Source organism: Eubalaena glacialis, chromosome 12, assembly GCF_028564815.1.
Source record: "Eubalaena glacialis isolate mEubGla1 chromosome 12, mEubGla1.1.hap2.+ XY, whole genome shotgun sequence".
Classification (NCBI taxonomy): domain Eukaryota; kingdom Metazoa; phylum Chordata; class Mammalia; order Artiodactyla; family Balaenidae; genus Eubalaena; species Eubalaena glacialis.
The window spans coordinates 12,719,493-12,738,155 of NC_083727.1; the positions used below are offsets into that span (position 1 = coordinate 12,719,493).

The 18,663-nt window shown below is 39.3% G+C and overlaps 1 protein-coding gene across 1 annotated transcript in view; it reads left to right on the forward strand.

The window, feature by feature from the left end:
* Window positions 1–735: 735 nt before the first annotated feature.
* The window catches only part of IPCEF1 (interaction protein for cytohesin exchange factors 1), a 165,069-nt gene continuing 147,141 nt past the window's right edge, over window positions 736–18,663 (forward strand). The window contains exon 1 of the mRNA XM_061206999.1: window positions 736–816. The gene's annotated coding sequence lies outside the window, so the exon portion shown is untranslated. The remainder of the gene's footprint in view (window positions 817–18,663) is intronic.

An 18,663-nucleotide genomic window follows, 5' to 3' on the forward strand; every position in this document is an offset into this window, starting at 1 on the left:
TGCACGATTTTTCTGGTCTGATGACCATATGTTGTCTCATTAATTTCTTGAACATGTTGAAGATTCTACTAGTTTAGCAAACTAATGGTCGCAACAGGAACACTTTATTAATTCACTTGAAGTACAGGTCAGTTATAACAACTTTGTTCTTTCCACCTGTTAAAAGCCTGAAGCAAATTATGCTAAAGGCCTTATTTGCTGGTTCCTCATTGAACCATAAACCCCAACCTCTCTTACGATCCTGACAAAATAGGCAAAGAATTGTTCTCACTCGTGACTGTGAATATTAATCCTACAGTATGATGAATACCCATTTTTGAACATTTAATAGTCACCAAATGCCTGTTGGATACCTCATGTTTTCCATGTGTTTTATTGTAAGAGAACAGACAAGATCACCTTCTAAGTTCCCTTATAATCGTGTGAATTAACACTACCTTTTCTTGGTTAGATTCAGTTACAGCCTTTCTGTCAAAGAGAAGGCTCTGAACTTGAACTCTCTTGGTGAAATATGTCCAGGGTTTTCCAGCTAGAGCTGGATTTCACCCTGGAAGCTACCAAGCTCTCCTGCACTTGAATTTTCAACTTGATTAGTCAGCTGGAGCCGTTTTGCGTAGGTAACAGGGACTTAGAGGGAACTGTCGAGCAAGGTTTGAGGTAGGCACTAGAGCGCAATTGTTTTATTTTGTGGACGCTCACCAACATTCCAAAGTGATGTACAAATCAGTTGCCTTGAGAGGAACGCCAGACCCTAAGCTCTCCTGGGCCGAGAAGCCAGCGCGAGATGAGAGACCCCAGAGCATTCATCAAAGCAGAGTAAGTGACCAGAGCGTGATAGGCTTGGCTATTTCTTCCAAGGTGACTTTGCTTTTCACTTTGGTGTTCCCGGTAGCAGCAGAGTCCTAGACTCAGGGTCATTTCCACTTTGCATTAAATACTTTGTGTGCTCTGCACTGGGAGCAAATTAGCAAGATTCTCCTCTCAATCCTGAATTGAGTTCAGACACTGAGCACTGCTGCCTGCTCCCCACAGCCTCATGTTTCTTACCAAGGACATGCACCTTTTGCCAGTGGATGGAGGCCCCCTGGCCAGTGAGGTGTTCTCTATATTGCTTGGAACTTTCTGGGCAGTGAGCACCACTGAGGCAAGCCTTTGAATGAAGGCAGAAAACAGCATTCAAGAGGGCTCCTTGTTTACGATTGTAGTTTCTCCAACAGGCTGCATTTGTTTCCATGTCCCCAGCGGCTGTATGTCACGTGTAGTCGGTGCTACTGTTATTGCTAAGAATTAACGTGTACTGTCCACTTGCTGTCTGCCAGGGAAGGGGTTAAAGGCTGTAAATTCATTGTCTAATTTTCTTAACCAAATGACTCTAGGAAGCGCTGTTATTAACTAGCTTCCCTTTTCCTGATGAAGAAACAGGCTCAGAGAGTTTAAGAACCTGGCTCAAGGTCACACAGTAAGTGGTAGAGTCAGGATCCCAACCTCAACAATTTGATTCTGGAGTCAGAATTTGAACTGGGTCTGCTGGACCTGAGAGTCCAGTAACATATGGCTGCTTTGAGGGCAGAGGGAAAAGGATGCCACGTGATTTCTTATTTTTAGATAAGGCTGCTTTGTGCATGTCCACCTTTCCATTCATTCCCCAGGCTGGGAATGTATGTAATCTGACCCCATTTGGGCCAGAGGAAGTGTGTTTGCGTGAAGAATATAATGCTAAGAGTGCTTGTCACAGATTTGCCTGAGCCTTAAGGAAAATCTCCTTCCTAAAGACATTTCCAGATCACAGCTGAGGAGGCTTGGGACAAAGAGACAGGACATTTGCTTCTAAGGATTCAGAATGAAAAGGGGAAGAAAAATGGATATTAAAAGTTAGAAAGGCAGGATTTTGAGAAGATGTGTTTGAATAGTTTCCATTCATGATTTCTATTTATTATAAGACCCGGAAAAGTTCTTCAGAAAAAGAAAAGATTAGTAAATATCAAATTAGATAAAAGGAGAGGAAAGAAGGAGCTCTTTAGGCAAATACTTTGCATTCAACCTCATACTAAATTTATGTTATCAACTATCTTGCTATCTACTGCTTAAGTTTTTAAAATAATTTTTTTTTTCTGTAGCACACATGTAATGTATGTTTATTGCCCAGAATGCACATAAACAAGGAAAAGATAAATATTTCCCATGATCCTACCATATTGAACTAATCATAGCTAATATTTTGGTGCAAAAACTTCAATATTTTGTCTTTTTTCTTTATATATGAGTGTATTTGACAAAAATGAGATAAAACTGTACTCTGACATATTAAAATCATATTCCTATCACATTACATATTTTAGATATAATAATTTACCAAACAGGAGTGCAGTTACCAGACTTTTTGAATGGGTAATGATGGATAAGTGAAGAGCTTTTTCTTCATGATAACTGACCATAGAAAAGTTCAGATATTGAGAATTTGCAAATACTGCAAAGAAGTGGCAAGTTTAACAAGTTTTAATCCAAAAAGTGGCTAGTAGTCATATAAAACAAAACAGAAAATAACAAAAGAGCAAAATGTAGTAGAGGGAAGACCCCAGCATGAATTTGAATAGGCAAGTTTTGGGGTGTCATAGCAGGTGGCAGCAGCTGTCTTTTGGAAAGAGGGTTATCCTCAGCTGACTTGTCTTTTTGCAACCTTGTTGTGGTGTCTGATGGTCCTGAAGACTGGTGTAGGACCCTAGTCTCCATGTGTTTTTAAGTCTGTCAGCATCATCACTCATATGAATTTTTGAGTTACTTGGCCACAAATGGTATTGAAAAATTATTTCTTAAACATAGAAATTCTCTTATGGTCCCTGAGAAATTCACCCCAATTCACCAAAAATTTGTTGAGAATTTTCTCTGTGTCAGGCATTGTGGAAAATATAAACAAAATGTTTTTAAAAAGTTAGCCCCTAGAATATCTTACTAATTTACTGGGGCAACAAAACTAACACATGAGACATTAAACGAAAAGACGAAAGTGATACATGAGTGTCATAATGAACAGTGTAGAGAGTTAGTACTGTAAAAGTTAGAGAATGAACCAGGAGAATTTAATGGTGGAGGAAGAAGTTGAGCAGAATATGAAAGGAAGGGTAAGTTTCAGGCGGATGGAAAGAAGAGAGATGACCACGGAGTCAGGGGGAAAAACTACAAACAGAGCTTTCCCCCTGGAGCCAAGACAAAATGGCGCTCATGCTGCTGTATATCAGGCAGCTACATAATGGGAAGAATCTTGGACCACAAGCCACATGCTTTGTTCTGCCAGTTGCTATGTAGGTGAACTTTGGGTTGTTACTTTTTCATGTCTCAGTTTCTCCATTTGTGAAATGGGTAGCATCATATCGCTACATGCCTCAAAGAGTTATTGGGGTCTTGCACGAGATGATGTGTATACACATGCTGTAAGTGTCACTTGTGATGGTCATTTACTAGAAATACAGACAGAAGAAAAGCACAAAAGGACAATAAAGTAGTTATAACATACCCCAAGCCAAAGTTGAGTGTTTTGAAGACAGAGGGAGTATATCATTGGGTCAAACGTAGCAGGGGCAAAGGGGAAGGCAGAGGGTTGATAGGTTGATGGCATTGATAATTCCCCTCTGGAGACATGGAGAAATGAGGGGAAATGAGAAGATGAGGAAGAAAGTGGTTGATGAGGAAATGGAGTGCTTTGGAGAAAGTTTGATGATAAGGATGGGTTTTCATACATTTGTATTTTTTCTAATAAAACGGCACTTTCTTGAGTATTGTGGGCAACGCATCATGTCAAATCTTTTAATATGTTCTTCCCACTAATTGAATGAGAGGAAAAGGAAATTTCTTCTTTTCTCCTTATTTCACTTATTTTCCCTTTGTCTCCCTCGAAGTATATGACACACTGCTCAACAAATAGCTGAAATAGTTTTGAGAAAATATTATTATCAATCCAACTGGGTAATAGTTAGATCTTGGGCAGCAGTTCTAGGCTTATGCATCACACTTCTCTTTTTAAATCAAGTCATAGAGCTATTATAAATTATTAAGGCTAAATATTGTATAATTAACTCATAATGAGTTATAACCATGAGAATCAGATAAAGCATGAATGAATCCATACAATCCATAAAGGTACATTTCAACGTTTGTGCTTGTGTCATTCCTTTATTAAATATTTAATAGATTTTAACAATTAATGTCATCTTCCTTGTGCATTGAACCTTCTGGTGGACACAAAGCCAAAACCAAAAGACGTGTAGCAAGTAGGAGAAGAAAAAACAGAGAGGTTGGAGAATTCACACACTCTATAAGAGGCTCCTGAACTGACTTAATCTGGCAAATTTCCTGCCTATTTTTGTTCATTATACTCTATTAATACTGCTCTCTTTGGTCAAATCTAGGGCTCTCATCCTCCTGGATTCAGCATCCCTTTCTGTGTTGATTACATCCCCACATTATCCCTTCTGTAGACTTCAAGACTCACGTAGACCTTGTCTGCCTTAAGGACATATACTCCATCTCTCAAATTTCTCCTTAAGCCATTCAACTATAGCATCTTATTTGATCTACGTCTTGGTTCCCTGTCTTGCTATCTCTGGAGGTTCTCTCTTGGGAATTTCTCTGATCTCAGTTCTCTTCAACTATTATTCCACAATATTATTTGAAACCCCCATCTTTCCAGTCTTGATCCAACTCTGGTTCCCCACTCAGTTTCCTCTAGCTAGCAGGGTTTTTTGCTCATATGCACTGGCATTGTTGCAACTCACATATGTTTAGAATTGAACTATTGCCCAATATTCTCTGGTTGTTCTCCTCATACTCTCTTGAGTGTAGAGAGAGTTCTTGGAGAGTTTCATGGCGAGTCGATCAAAACAAATGAACTTGGGTATAATTTTAAAAAATCATTAAGCTCTCTTCCTCCCTCCTTTAAGGGTTAATTTTGCTTTATCCAATCACACTTGCATTGATATTGTCTACTTGTTCTTGGGCCAGGGTAGCTTTGTTGTCTAATACTTCTCTTCCTAGATGACCTAGTCATTCAGGGAAGAAAAGTTGTCTTCTTTTTCTCTACCTGTTCACCCCAATCAATAGCCCCCAGGGCATCTTGGTTGTGGCCAAATCTCTTTTCTCTACCCCTACCCCCAGGTTTCTGTACCTCTTCTTCACGATTACCTGGGCATGTTGGACCAATCTGTCTGCTGAGCCCTATCCTTTGCCTTCCCTCTCAGCATGTGTCCTGTTCCCTGGTGTAAAGCAGAGATTCTCTGATTCTTTTTCTTACTTGAATGTCTTACATGGTCCGGGGCTTTGAGTAAGTATGACAAAGACTTGGGTTTAGCAATCTTTTCTTTATGCAGTCATTTCCATTGAAAGTCTGCTTTCTGTTCTCCTGGAGAGCCTAGAGAAGTTTCATGTATTGACATTTCAGTGTCTGTATTTTAGGAGTGGGCAAATAGAAAGTTGTTTACTCAAAAGTTTTCTTTTTGCTAGCCTTTGTCTGTTTTTGTCTTATTCTTTGGGAAGGAGACCTCCCTCTAAATCCTGAATGCCTGTTTGTGTGGAGCCTCTGAGCTATGACTGCTTTACAGTCCCCCGAAAATGTGCGTTTGTGCACGTTTTCTTAGACTGACTTTTGCTGTCTGTGTGCAAGGCAGATAGTAATGCCCCCATGGAAGAAACCGAGGCTCAGAATGGTGAAATGACTTGTCCAAGGTCGTAGTACTAATGAGTGGCTGATCTGAGGCTCGACTCTAGCTTGCTGTTTCTTACAGGAGGTTTCCGCCTCTGGTGCATTCTGTTGCCTGACCTTTATCAGTGAGTTGTCTCTACTGATTTATCATCCAGGTAAAGTTTGAATTCAAGCCTAATCACCTTCTGCTCCTCAGTGTGTCCCAGCCTGGATCATCCCATCGGGCATGTATTCTTAGCCTTATACTTGGGTGGGTAGAGGCCTCTACCCACCTGTGTTGGATGCCTGATGTCAGTGCTTACCGCATAGAATCAGACACCAAACTTATTTTAGCTCAGAGGCACGATGGACTCCATTTACTCTCCACTTACCAGTTTATGGATAAGGAACTGAGGTCCAAAGAGATTTTGTGATTTCCCAAACGTGAAGAGCTTTTTGGAGGTAATGCCCACTTCACTGCCCAGATTTCCTAGACTCTCCACTGTTAAATCTGGGTTAAAATGAACACGTTCTTGGAAAGGAAAGGTCTTTCAGTTGTTATGAGTCACTGACTCCACTGCGTGAATTAGCTAATCATATCCTTCTGACTGGGAGCTAATTTGGGTTGCCAAACCAACTGGCTCGCCTGTCCCACAGCTCTGAGCTGATAAATGCCTAGTCTAAATGTCAACTACCCAACAACAAAGACTGCACCATTTATTTTTGAAGATTCTTTCAGCTTTTCTCATTTAAAATGTCTTTCAATATAATGCAGTATTGTCCTTTGGGTGTGAGGATGGTAGATTTCCTTCATTTCATCCTTCCTCTCTCCTAATAATCATTTCTGTCAAGGCTTTGCATGTATAAGGCACTAGGGTTGAGTCTGTGACTGAGGAAGCATCTAAACAAGTTGGCTTATTTGAGGATCCAACCCATGACTTCAGTTTCAATAACACTCCAAAGACCATCAGAAAATGAAGTCGATAGCTTTGGGGGCTTTGGATAAGAGACAAGCCTGTATTTCCACAAGGCAGGAGCTAATGCTGGCTTTTCCATTAGATGAAATTTCTTTCAAGTCTCTCCAACCACGATCCCCTCCAGGGTCCCCACCAGACCTGCTTTAAGCATCGAGATACTTATAAGGTCTTTGGGGAACCTCCTGATTACACATATCTTTACTGATAATTTTTCTTTACCTTGTGATGTGCTTATTTTAAACAGAGCCCCTACCCAGTCTCCCTTTCCCTCCTGAGCCTCTCTCATTAAGTGAAAACTTCTCTTGGGCTCGGAAGGCATTTGTGCTGACTTTCTGCCTGGTGGTTTCTCCAGTGATTTAGAAATCTGCACAGATGGGGCAGGGGGAGGGAGGGTACCCAGTTGGCATAGAGGACGTGGAAATTCAAGCAGAACTGGACACAAAATACTTGAGTCTCCAGTTCCATTTGCCAAAGGAAAGAATCTCTTCAAAGTTTGCAAGATTTTTTTTTTTTAATCAAAACGTTTTTAAACACACAGTAAAACAAACTGACCAGTTTTAGCTTCTTGATATATTAAGCTTAGATTTTCAGATAAGTATTTGTCACTCACAGGCTTTCACCAGAAGGTGAATTTTCCTCATAAAAAGTTATCAATAGGTCAAATGTCTCATGGGGTATAAAGATGAAAATGTCATGGTCCCTGATTTCTCAGTCGTGTTCGTCCTACATGTGAATTAATGAAATTGCAGCAGGGTTTTCTTGGTGGGAACTGCACCTTTAAAAAATGGAAACAAATGATTCCTTTATTAAGGTTCACCTTTAACTCATAGACTATTTTGGCCCAGGAAGCTTTGGAAGCAAGGTGTACTGATAAAAGTCAAGAGCTAATCAGAACTTAGGAAGGCCCGGTTTCATGTCTGAGCATACTTGTGAGAGACACTGTAAGAGAAAATTCTTGGATTGGTTTTAACATTTCATCCAATAAAACTTTCTTGGGCAGAGTGTTAGTTGAAAGAGAGGCTATAATTTTAAAAGTCCTGGGACTTCCCTGGTGGTCCAGTGGTTAAGAATCCGCCTTCCAGTGCAGGGGACGCGGGTTCGAACCCTAGTCGGGGAACTAAGATCCCACATGCCGTGGGGCAGCTACTCCCATGCGCTACAACTAGAGAGTCCACGCAGCCAAAAAAAAAGTCCTATTGGTATTCTGTTAACAAGAAGGTTGTTTCCCATCACATTTTGTTTCGGGGGAGTGGCTTGAACTGGATCTCTTTTGTTCCATACTTAAAAAAAATGGATTTTGCATTTGTTGTTATTGGTTATTGCTGTGTTCTCTCAGAGAGGATTATCCTTATGAGGAAGCCATTTGGTAGGTAATATTGAATTTCATTTGTTCTAAGCCCACACATATTTAGTCTTTTCACTTTCTTCTTGCCAGGGAACCAAGAGTGCGCTGCTTGTGACAGAGGTGTGCTGTGCTGTATTTCTTACCGATGGAATATTCAGGTTAGCTGTGAGCTAATAAGAAATTTGACAGCATGGATTTCCGAGTAGGGCCCGGAAGTACTCTGGTGGAGTTTGCTGAGAGGAAAGCAAAGATTCAAAACTGAGATTAGTCCTGATTTGAGCTTAGATGAAAATTTCCTCTGATGTCAGGAGATCTCTTAATTAGCACAGAGAAGGGAGAAAGAAACAGAGGCTCAAAGTTAAGCAAACTTCTTCATTGAAGGATTTTTTTAGGGGGCTAATACGCTAACATAGTTGTCAATCTCCAGTATGGGGAAATTTTTTAATTGTGGGGAAACTTAATAAGCATCTTTTTCCAACTTATTGGCCAAGAACTCCCTTTATGACAGAGCACTGAGGAAGTCTCGTGTTCATCCACTATACTTTAGAATATTGTTTTTTAGCTTACCCCATCCTTTAACCAAAATATAAATTTTTTAAATAAACGAAACAAAGTCTTAACAACTGTAATTTTACATTTTGTTGGCATAGTTGTTCTATATCCAGAGAAAAAGATGTAGAGATGCAATGGAAATGAGAATTTAGGACACTGATGGGAATTTTATGTATATGGGTGACAGTAAAAGTCTTTGGGATTGTTTTTGTCCTGAATCTTCAGGACATAACTTAGATTTGAATTCTAAAATAATGAATTAAGTAGTAAGAGAGTGAGAGGCTTCTAAACTCTCAATAGGTAAACCATAAAATGAAGGCAGAGATTAGAAATGCTGTGTTGCAAGGACAATGAGGTTTTTAAATGGTATGGATACACATGGAGGCATGAATGATAAATCTCTTCTTGCTTCTTCTAACTTGACAAAGCCTATCCAAATTATGATGATGACAATTGTGTCAGTTCCAAAGAATGCATTTCTATAGTTACTATTGTATGTAAGACTCAATGTATTCACTTACATTAAAAAGGACACATATCCAAAGAAAACATTTGTAAAGTTGCAGTCAAAAAATTACTATACTGAACACAATTCATTAGAGACTTTTAGTATTCTCCCCCCAGGAGCATGTTAGAGCTGGAGACAGAGATTTATGTTGGTTTTCCATGACCTGTATTCTCAGCACTTCAACAGTGATTTGCACAAAGAAATGTTTGTTGAACACATTAACTTAGTTTTTTTTTATCAACTAGTTATTTTTCATTGAAAAGGTAAGGCAGACATACATTTAAAAATTTAAATGTTATAAAAAGCACACAGGATGGAGAGTTATGTTTACACCTCACTCAAGACTTCCAGGCTCCCACTATAGAAGCAACCACTGTAACCAGCTTATACAATGTTCTTCTAGAATGTTCTATGTGTATTGAAGCATAATGCATATATGCGTATATATAGATATGCATGTAGATATGTACACAGTTATTTTTACACAGGTAGAGGCTACCATATAGATTGTTCTACATCTTGATTTTTTTTCATTTAAATATTCTTAATGACATATATTTTAAGAAATGTGTTCCAATAAATGAATAGTCATATAACATTGACATTTTACTTTTCATTTCTTTATGATTGAGGTTGACTGTCTTTTCATATGTTACAAACCATTAGTGTTTGTTTTCTATGAACCTCCTTTAAGTTCTTTGTCAATTTTTCTATTGATTTAATGGTCTTTTATAACTGATTTGTAAGAGGTCTTTTTATATTAAGAAAATGAGCTCATTGTCATATGTGTTGAAATATTTTTCCCAGTTGATCATTTGTCTTTTGACTTTGTTGGTATTTTTTTCTGTGCAGAAAAAAACTTTTATGTCATCACATTCACTAATCTTTTTGGAATCTGGGTTTTGAGTATTGCTTAGAAAAGCTTTCTTATCTCCAAAAAGAAATAAATTCTCCTATATATGCTTCTAATAGATTGGTTATTTTATTTTATATATTCAAACTTTTTATTTACCTGCAAGTTAATTTGGTGAAACATATCTTTTTTAGATGTTTTCTACACGGCTAGTTAGTTGACAATGCCACATTGCTAAATTTCAGTGTATGTAACATTCATTAAAAAAAATTAACTTTTTTATTAAGGAAAATTCCCAACATATAAAAGTATAGGACCTTCAAGATGGCAGAGGAGTAAGACGTGGAGATCACCTTCCTCCTCATAAATACATCAAAAATACATTTACATGTGGAACAACTCCTACAGAACACCTACTGAACATTGGTAGAAGATCTCAGACTTCCCAAAAGGCAAGAAACTCCCCACGTAGCTGGGTAGGGCAAAAGAAAAAAGAAAAAACAGGGACAAAAGAATAGGGATGAGACCCGTACTCTGGGAGGGAGCTGTGAAGGAGGAAAAGTTTCCACACACGAGGAAACCCCTTCACTGGTGGAGATGGGGGTGGTGGGTGGAGGGGAAGCTTCAGAGCCACGGAGGAGAGCACAGCAACAGGGGTGCAGAGGGCAAAGCGGAGAGATTCCCGCACAGAGGATCGGTGCCGACCAGCACTCACCAGCCCGAGAGGCTTGTCTGCTCACCCGCCGGGGCGGGCGGGGGCTGGGAGCTGAGGCTCAGGCTTCGGAGGTCAGACCCCAGGGAGAGGACTGGGGTTGGCTGCATGAAGACAGACTGAAGGGGGCTAGTGCACCACAGCTAGCTGGGACAGAGTCTGGGAAAAAGTCTGGACCTGCCGGAGAGGCAAGATACCTTTTCTTCGGGGTGCGCGAGGAGAGGGGATTCCTTCCACGTGTGCCCACAGAAGGCAGAGCACCACCTAAGTGAGCTCCAGAGATGGGTGTGAACCATGGTTATCATCTTGGACCCCAGAGATGGGCATGAAATGCTAAGGCTGCTGCTGCAGCCACCAAGAATCCTGTGTGCAAGCACAGGTCACTATCCACACCCCCCTGGGAACCTGTGCAGCCCGCCACCGCCAGGTTGCTGAGATCCAGGGACAGCTTCCCTGGGAGAACGCACAGCACGCCTCAGGCTGTTGTAATGTCACGCTGGCCTCTGCCACCTCAGGCTCACCCAGCATTCCAATTATGATTACTGTACCCCTCCCTCCTCCAGCCTGAGTGAGCAAGAGAGCCCTAATCAGCCGCTGCTTTAACCCCCTCCTGTCTGGGCAGGGAACAGACACCTGAGGGCAACCTACAGGCAGAGACAGGGCCAAAACTAAAGCTGAACCCCAGGAGCTGTGCGAACAAAGAAGAGAAAGGGAAATTTCTCTGTGCAGCCTCAAGAGCAGCAGATTAAATCCCCACAATCAGCTTGATAAACCCTGCATCTGAAGAATACGTGAATAGATAATGAATGTTCCCAAAATTGAGGTGGTGGACTTTGGGAGCAACAGTAGACTTGGGGTTTGCCTTCTGCGTCTAATATGTTTCTGGTTTTATTTTTATCTTAGTATAGTATTTAGTGTGTATTATCATTGGTGGATTTGCTTATTGGTTTGGTTGCTCTCTTCCTTTTATATATACATATATTTTTTTTCTTTTTCTCTTTTTGTGAATGTGTATGTGTACGCTTCTTTGTGAGATTTTGTCTGTATAGCTTTGCTTTTACCATTTGTCCTAGGGTTCTGTCTGTTCGTTTTTGTTTGTTTGTTTGTTTTTTCTCTCTTCCTTTTCTTCTCAGCCGTGTGGCTGGCAGGGTCTTTGTGCTCTGACCAGGTGTTGGGCCTGAGCCTTTGAGGTGGGAGGGCCGAGTCCCGGAAACTGGACCACCAGAAACCTGGCCCCACATAATATCAATCGGCGAGAGCTCCCCCAGAGATCTTCGTCTCAACGCCAAGACACAGCTCCACCCAAAGGTCAGCAAGCTCCAGTGCTGGACTCCCCATGCCAAACAACTAGCAGGACAGGAACACAAACCCACACATTAGCAGAGAGGCTGCCTAAAGTCATACTAAGTTCAGTGACACTCCAAAACACGCCACCAGATGCAGCACTGCCCACCAGAAGGACAAGATCCAGCCCCACCCACCAGAACACAGGCACCAGTCCCCTCCACCAGGAAGCTGACACAAGCCACTGAACCAACCTCACCCACTGGGGGCAGACACCAAGAATAACGGGAACTATGAACCTGCAGCCAGTGAAAAGGAGACCCCCAAAACAGTAAGATAAACAAAATGAGAAAACAGAGAAAGAGAAATACACAGCATATGAAGGAGCAAGGTAAAAATCTACCAGACCAAACAAATGAAGAGGAAATAGGCAGTCTACCTGAAAAAGAATTCAGATTAATGATAGTAAAGATAATCCAAAATCTTGGAAATAGAATGGAGAAAATACCAGAAACATTTAACAAGGACCTAGAAGCACTAAAGAGCAAAAAAACTGTGGTGAACAATACAAAAAATGAAATTAAATATACTCTAGAAGGAATCAATAGAAGAATAACTGAGGCAGAAGTATTGATAAGTGACCTGGAAGATAAAATAGTGGAAATAACTGCTGCAGAACAGAATAAGAAGAAAGAATGAAAAGAATTGAGGACAGTCTCAGAGACCTCTGGGACAATATTAAATGCACCAACATTCGAATTATAGGAGTCCCAGAAAAGAAGAGATAAAGAAAGGGTCTGAGAAAATATTTGAAGAGATTATAGTTGAAAACTTCACTAAAATGGGAAAGGAAATAGTCAACCAAGTCCAGGAAGCACAGAGAGTCCCTTACAGGAGAAATCCAAGGAGAAACACGCCAAGACACATATTAATCAAACTATCAAAAAGTAAATTCAAATAAAAAATATTAAAAGCAGCAAGGAAAAAGCAACACATAACATACAAGGGAAACCCCATAAGGATAACAGCTGATCTTTCAGCAGAAACTCTGCAAGCCAGCAGGGAGTGGCAGGACATATTTAAAGTGATGAAAGGGAAAAACCTACAACCAAGATTACTCTAACCAGCAAGGATCTCATTCAGATTTGACAGAAAAATTAAAACCTTTACAGACAAGCAAAAATTAAGAGAATTCAGCACCACCAAACCAGCTCTACAACAAATGCTAAAGGAACTTCTCCAGGCAGGAAACACAAGACAAGGAAAAGACGTACAATAACAAACGCAAAACAATTAAGAAAATGGTAATAGGAACATACATATCGATAATTACCTTAAATGTAAATGGATTAAATGCTCCAACCAAAAGACATAGACTGGCTGAATGGATACAAAAACAAGACCCGTATATATGCTGTCTACAAGAGACCCAGTACAGATCTAGGGACACATATAGACTGAAAGTGAGGGGATAGAAAAAGATATTCCACGCAAATGGAAATCAAAAGAAAGCTGGATTGGCAATTCTCATATCAGACAAAATAGACTTTAAAATAAAAACTATTACAAGAGACAAAGAAGGACACTACCTAATGATCAAGGGGGATCAATCCAAGAAGAAGATATAACAACTGTAAATATTTATGCACCCAACATAGGAGTACCTCAATACATAAGGCAAATGCTAAGAGCCATAAAAGGGGAAATCGACAGTAACACAATCATAGTAGGGGACTTTTACACCCCACTTTCACCAATGGACAGATCATCCAAAAGGAAAATAAATAAGGAAACACAAGCTTTAAAAGGCACATTAGACCAGATGGACTTAATTGATATTTATAGGACATTCCATCCCAAAATAATAGAATACACTTTCTTCTCAAGAGCTCATGGAACATTCTCCAGGATAGATCATATCTTGGGTCACAAATCAAGCCTCGGTAAATTTAAGAAAATTGAAGTCGTATCAAGTATCCTTTCTGACCACAATACCATGAGTCTAGATAGCAATTACAGGAAAACAAATGTAAAAAATGCAAACACATGGAGGCTAAACAATACACTACTAAATAACCAAGAGATCACTGAAGAAATCAAAGAGAAAATAAAAAAATACCTAGAAACAAATGACAATGAAAACATGACGGCCCAAAACCTATCCAATGCAGCAAAAGCAGTTCTAAGAGGGAAGTTTATAGCAATACAGTCCTACCTCAAGAAACAAGAAAAATCTCAAATAAACAGCCTAACCTTACACCTAAAACAATTAGAGAAAGAAGAAGAAGAACAACAAAAAAACCCCGAAGTTAGCAGAAGGAAAGAAATCATAAAGATCAGATCAGAAATAAATGAAAAAGAAAGGAAGGAAAAAATAGCAAAGATCAATAAAACTAAAAGCTGGTTCTTTGAGAAGATAAACAAAATTGATAAACCATTAGCCAGACTCATCAAGAAAAAAAGGGAGAAGACTCAAATCAACAGAATTAGAATTGAAAAAGGAGTAACAACTGACACTGCAGAAATACAAAGGATCATGGGAGACTAATACAAGCAACTATATGCCAATAAAATGGACAACGTGGAAGAAATGGACGAATTCTTAGAAAAGTACAAACTTCCAAGACTGAACCAGGAAGAAATAGAAAATATAAACAGACCAATCACAAGCACTGAAATCTTCCAACAATAAAAAGCCCAGGACCAGATGGTTTCACAGTGAATTCCATCAAACATTTATAGAAGAGCTAACAGCTATCCCTCTCAAACTCTTCCAAAATATAGCAGAGGGTGTTACACTCCCAAACTCCTTCTACGAGACCACCATCACCCTGATACTAAAACCAGACAAAGATATCACAAAAAAAGAAAACTACAGGCCAATATCACTGATGAACATAGATGCAAAAATCCTCAACAAAATACTAGCAAACAGAATCCAACAGCACATTAAAAGGATCATACACCATGATCAAGTAGGGTTTATTCCAGGAATGCATGGATTCTTCAATGTATGCAAATCAATCAATGTGATACACCGTATTAACAAACTGAAGGATAAAAACCATATGATCATTTCAATAGATGCAGAAAAAGCTTTCAACAAAATTCAACACCCATTTATGATAAAAACTCTCCAGAAAATAGGCATAGAGGGAACTTACCTCAACATAATAAAAGCCATGTATGACAAACTGACAGCCAACATCATTCTCAATGGTGAAAATCTGAAACCATTTTCTCTAAAATCAGGTACAAGACAAGGATGCCCACTCTCACCACTATTATTCAACATAGTTTTGGAAGTTTTAGCCACAGAAATCAGAGAAGAAAAAGAAATAAAAGGAATCCAAATTGGAAAAGAAGTAAAGCTGTCACTGTTTGCAGATGACATGATACTATTCATAGAGAATCCTAAGGATGCTACCAGAAAACTACTAGAGCTAATCAATGAATTTGGTAGAGTAGCAGGATACAAAATTAATGCATGGAAATCTCTTGCATTCCTATACACTGAAAAAAAGTCTGAAAGAGAAATTAAGGAAACACTCCCATTTACCACTGCAACAAAAAGAATAAAATACCTAGGAATAAATCTACCTAAGGAGACAAAAGACCTGTATGCAGAAAACTATAAGACACTGATGAAAGAAATTAAAGATGATACAAACAGATGGAGAGATATACCATGTTCTTGTATTGGAAGAATCAACATTGTGAAAATGACTATACTACCCAAAGCAATCTACAGATTCAATGCAATCCCTATCAAACAACCAATGGCATTCTTCACAGAACTAGAACAAAAACTTTTACAATTTGTATGGAAACACAAAAGACCCCAAATAGCCAAAGCAACCTTGAGAAAGAAAAACGGAGTTGGAGGAATCAGGCTCCCGGACTTCAGACTATACTACAAAGCTACAGTAATCAAGACAGTATGGTACTGGCACAAAAACAGAAATGTAGATCAATGGAACAGGATAGAAAGCCCAGAGAGAAACCCACACACATATGGTCACCTTATGTTTGACAAAGGAGGTGAGAATATACAATGGAGAAAAGACAGCCTCTTCAATAAGTGGTACTGGGAAAACTGTACCGCTACATGTAAAAGAATGAAATTAGAACACTTCTTAACACCATACACAAAAATAAACTCAAAATGGAATAAAGACCTAAATGTAAGGCCAGACACTGTAAAACTCTTAGAGGAAAACTTAGGCAGAACACTCTGACATAAATCACAGCAAGATCCTTTTTGACCCACCTCCTAGAGAAATGAAAATAAAAACAAAAATAAACAAATGGGACCTAATGAAACTTAAAAGATTTTGCACAGCAAAGGAAACCATAAACAAGACGAAAAGACAACCCTCAGAATAGGAGAAAATATTTGCAAAGTAAGCAACCGACAAGGGATTAATCTCCAAAATTTACAAGCAGCTCATGCAGCTCAATATCAAAAAAACAGAGAACCCAATCCAAAAATGGGTAGAAAACCTAATTAGACATTTCTCCAAAGAAGATATACAGATTGCCAACAAACACATGAAAGGATGCTCAACATCACTAATCATTAGAGAAACGCAAATCAAAACTATAGTGAGGTATCACCTCACACCTGTCAGAATGGCCATCATCAAAAAATCCACAAACAATAAATGCTGGAGAGGGTGTGGAGGAACGGGAACCCTCTTGCACTGTTGGTGAGAATGTAAATTGATACAGCCACTATGGAGAACAGTATGGAGGTTTCTTAAAAAACTAAAAACAGGGGCTTCCCTGGTGGCGCAGTGGTTGAGAATCTGCCTGCCAATGTAGGGGACACGGGTTTGAGCCCTGGTCTGGGAAGATCCCACATGCCGCGGAGCAACTAGGCCCATGAGGCACAACTACTGAGCCTGCGCGTCTGGCGCCTGTGCTCCGCAACAAGAGAGCCCGCTATAGTGAGAGGCCTGCGCACCGCGATGAAGAGTGGCCCCCGCTTGCCGCAACTAGAGAAAGCCCTCGTACAGAAACGAAGACCCAACACAGCCAAAAATAAATAAATTAATTAATTTAAAAAAAAAACCTTAAAAAAAAAAACAACTAAAAATAGAACTACCATATGACCCAGAAATCCCACTACTGGTCATATACCCTGAGAAAACCATAATTCAAAAAGAGACATGTAGCACAATGTTCATTGCAGCTCTATTTACAATAGCCAGGACATGGAAGCAACCTAAGTGTCCATCGACAGATGAATGGATAAAGAAGATGTAGCACATATATACAATGGAATATTACTCGGCCATAAAAAGAAACGAAGTTGAGTTATTTGTAGTGAGGTGGATGGACCTAGAGTCTGTCATACAGAGTGAAGTTAGTCAGAAAGAGAAAAACATACACTGTACGCTAACACATATATATGGAATCTAAAAAATAAAAAGTGGTTCTAATGAATCTAGGGGCAGGACAGCCATAAAGACACAGAGGTAGAGAATGGACTTGAGGACACGGGGAGGGGGAAGGGTAAATTGGGATGAAGTGAGAGAGTAGCACTGATATATATACACTACTAAATGTAAAATAGATAGCTAGTGGGAAGCAGCTGCATAGCAGAGGGAGATCAGCTTGGTGCTTTGTGACCACCTAGAGGGGTGGGATAAGGAGGGTAGGAGGGAGACGCAAGAGGGAGGGGATATGGGGATATATGTATATGTATAGCTGATTCACTTTGTTATACAGCAGAAAGTAACACAACATTGTAAAGCAATTATACTCCAATAAAGATGTTAAAAAAAAGAAAAAGCATATAGTGAATAGTAAAGAAGATGACTTGATAGGTAAGATTTTGACATTTTTGACCATATCTAAGACTGGAAATGTTTATTTCTTTCCTCTAACAACTTCAGCTGTATACACTGGAAGTAACAAAGATGTTTTATTTAAACTGATTCCCCACATTTTTGCCAAGAAAATAAAACAGGACAAACCACCATCTCCATTAGGAAGAAATTAGGAAAATTTTTCATAATTTTAAAATGCTGAAACAGGATGATTGCAGGGAACAAAATATCAAACCATACTGTATAATTTTATTTCCCTGCTTACTATCTTTCTGTTACTCTGTGCTACATGATTTTGGGGATGCCTACAATCACCTGGAAAAATCTGACTTACTAATGAATAGCACCAGTTTTCTAAGAATCTAAATGGATTTCTAATCTTTCTTCAGTGTATTTATGAATAGAAGCTATTGCTTGGAAGACAGTACACATTAGCATATTTTGCTATTTTGTGTTTCTGGCAATATTTTGATTTTTATCTCATCCATTTTTCTATATACACCTAACTAGATTTGATGGACTGAAGGCACAGCCAGTATCAAATGTGTTGTATTAAAATATAATCATTGTCAGAGAATGAGAAGACAAGCCACAGACTTGGGGAAAATATTCAAAAAAGGCGTATCTGATAAAGTACTCCAACCCAAAATATACAAGGAACTCTTAAAACTCAACAAAAAGAAAACAAACAGCATGATCAAAAAATGGGCAAAAGATCTGAACATATACCTTACCAAAGATATAGATGACACATAAGTGTATGAAGAGTCTCAACATTTTATGTTGTTAGGGAAATGCAAATTAAAACAGGGAGATACGGCTACATACCCATCAGAATTGTCAAAATCCAAAAACACTGCCAATACCAAATGCCAGTGAGGATGTGGAGCAAGAGGAACTCTCATACATCGCTGATGGGAATGCAAA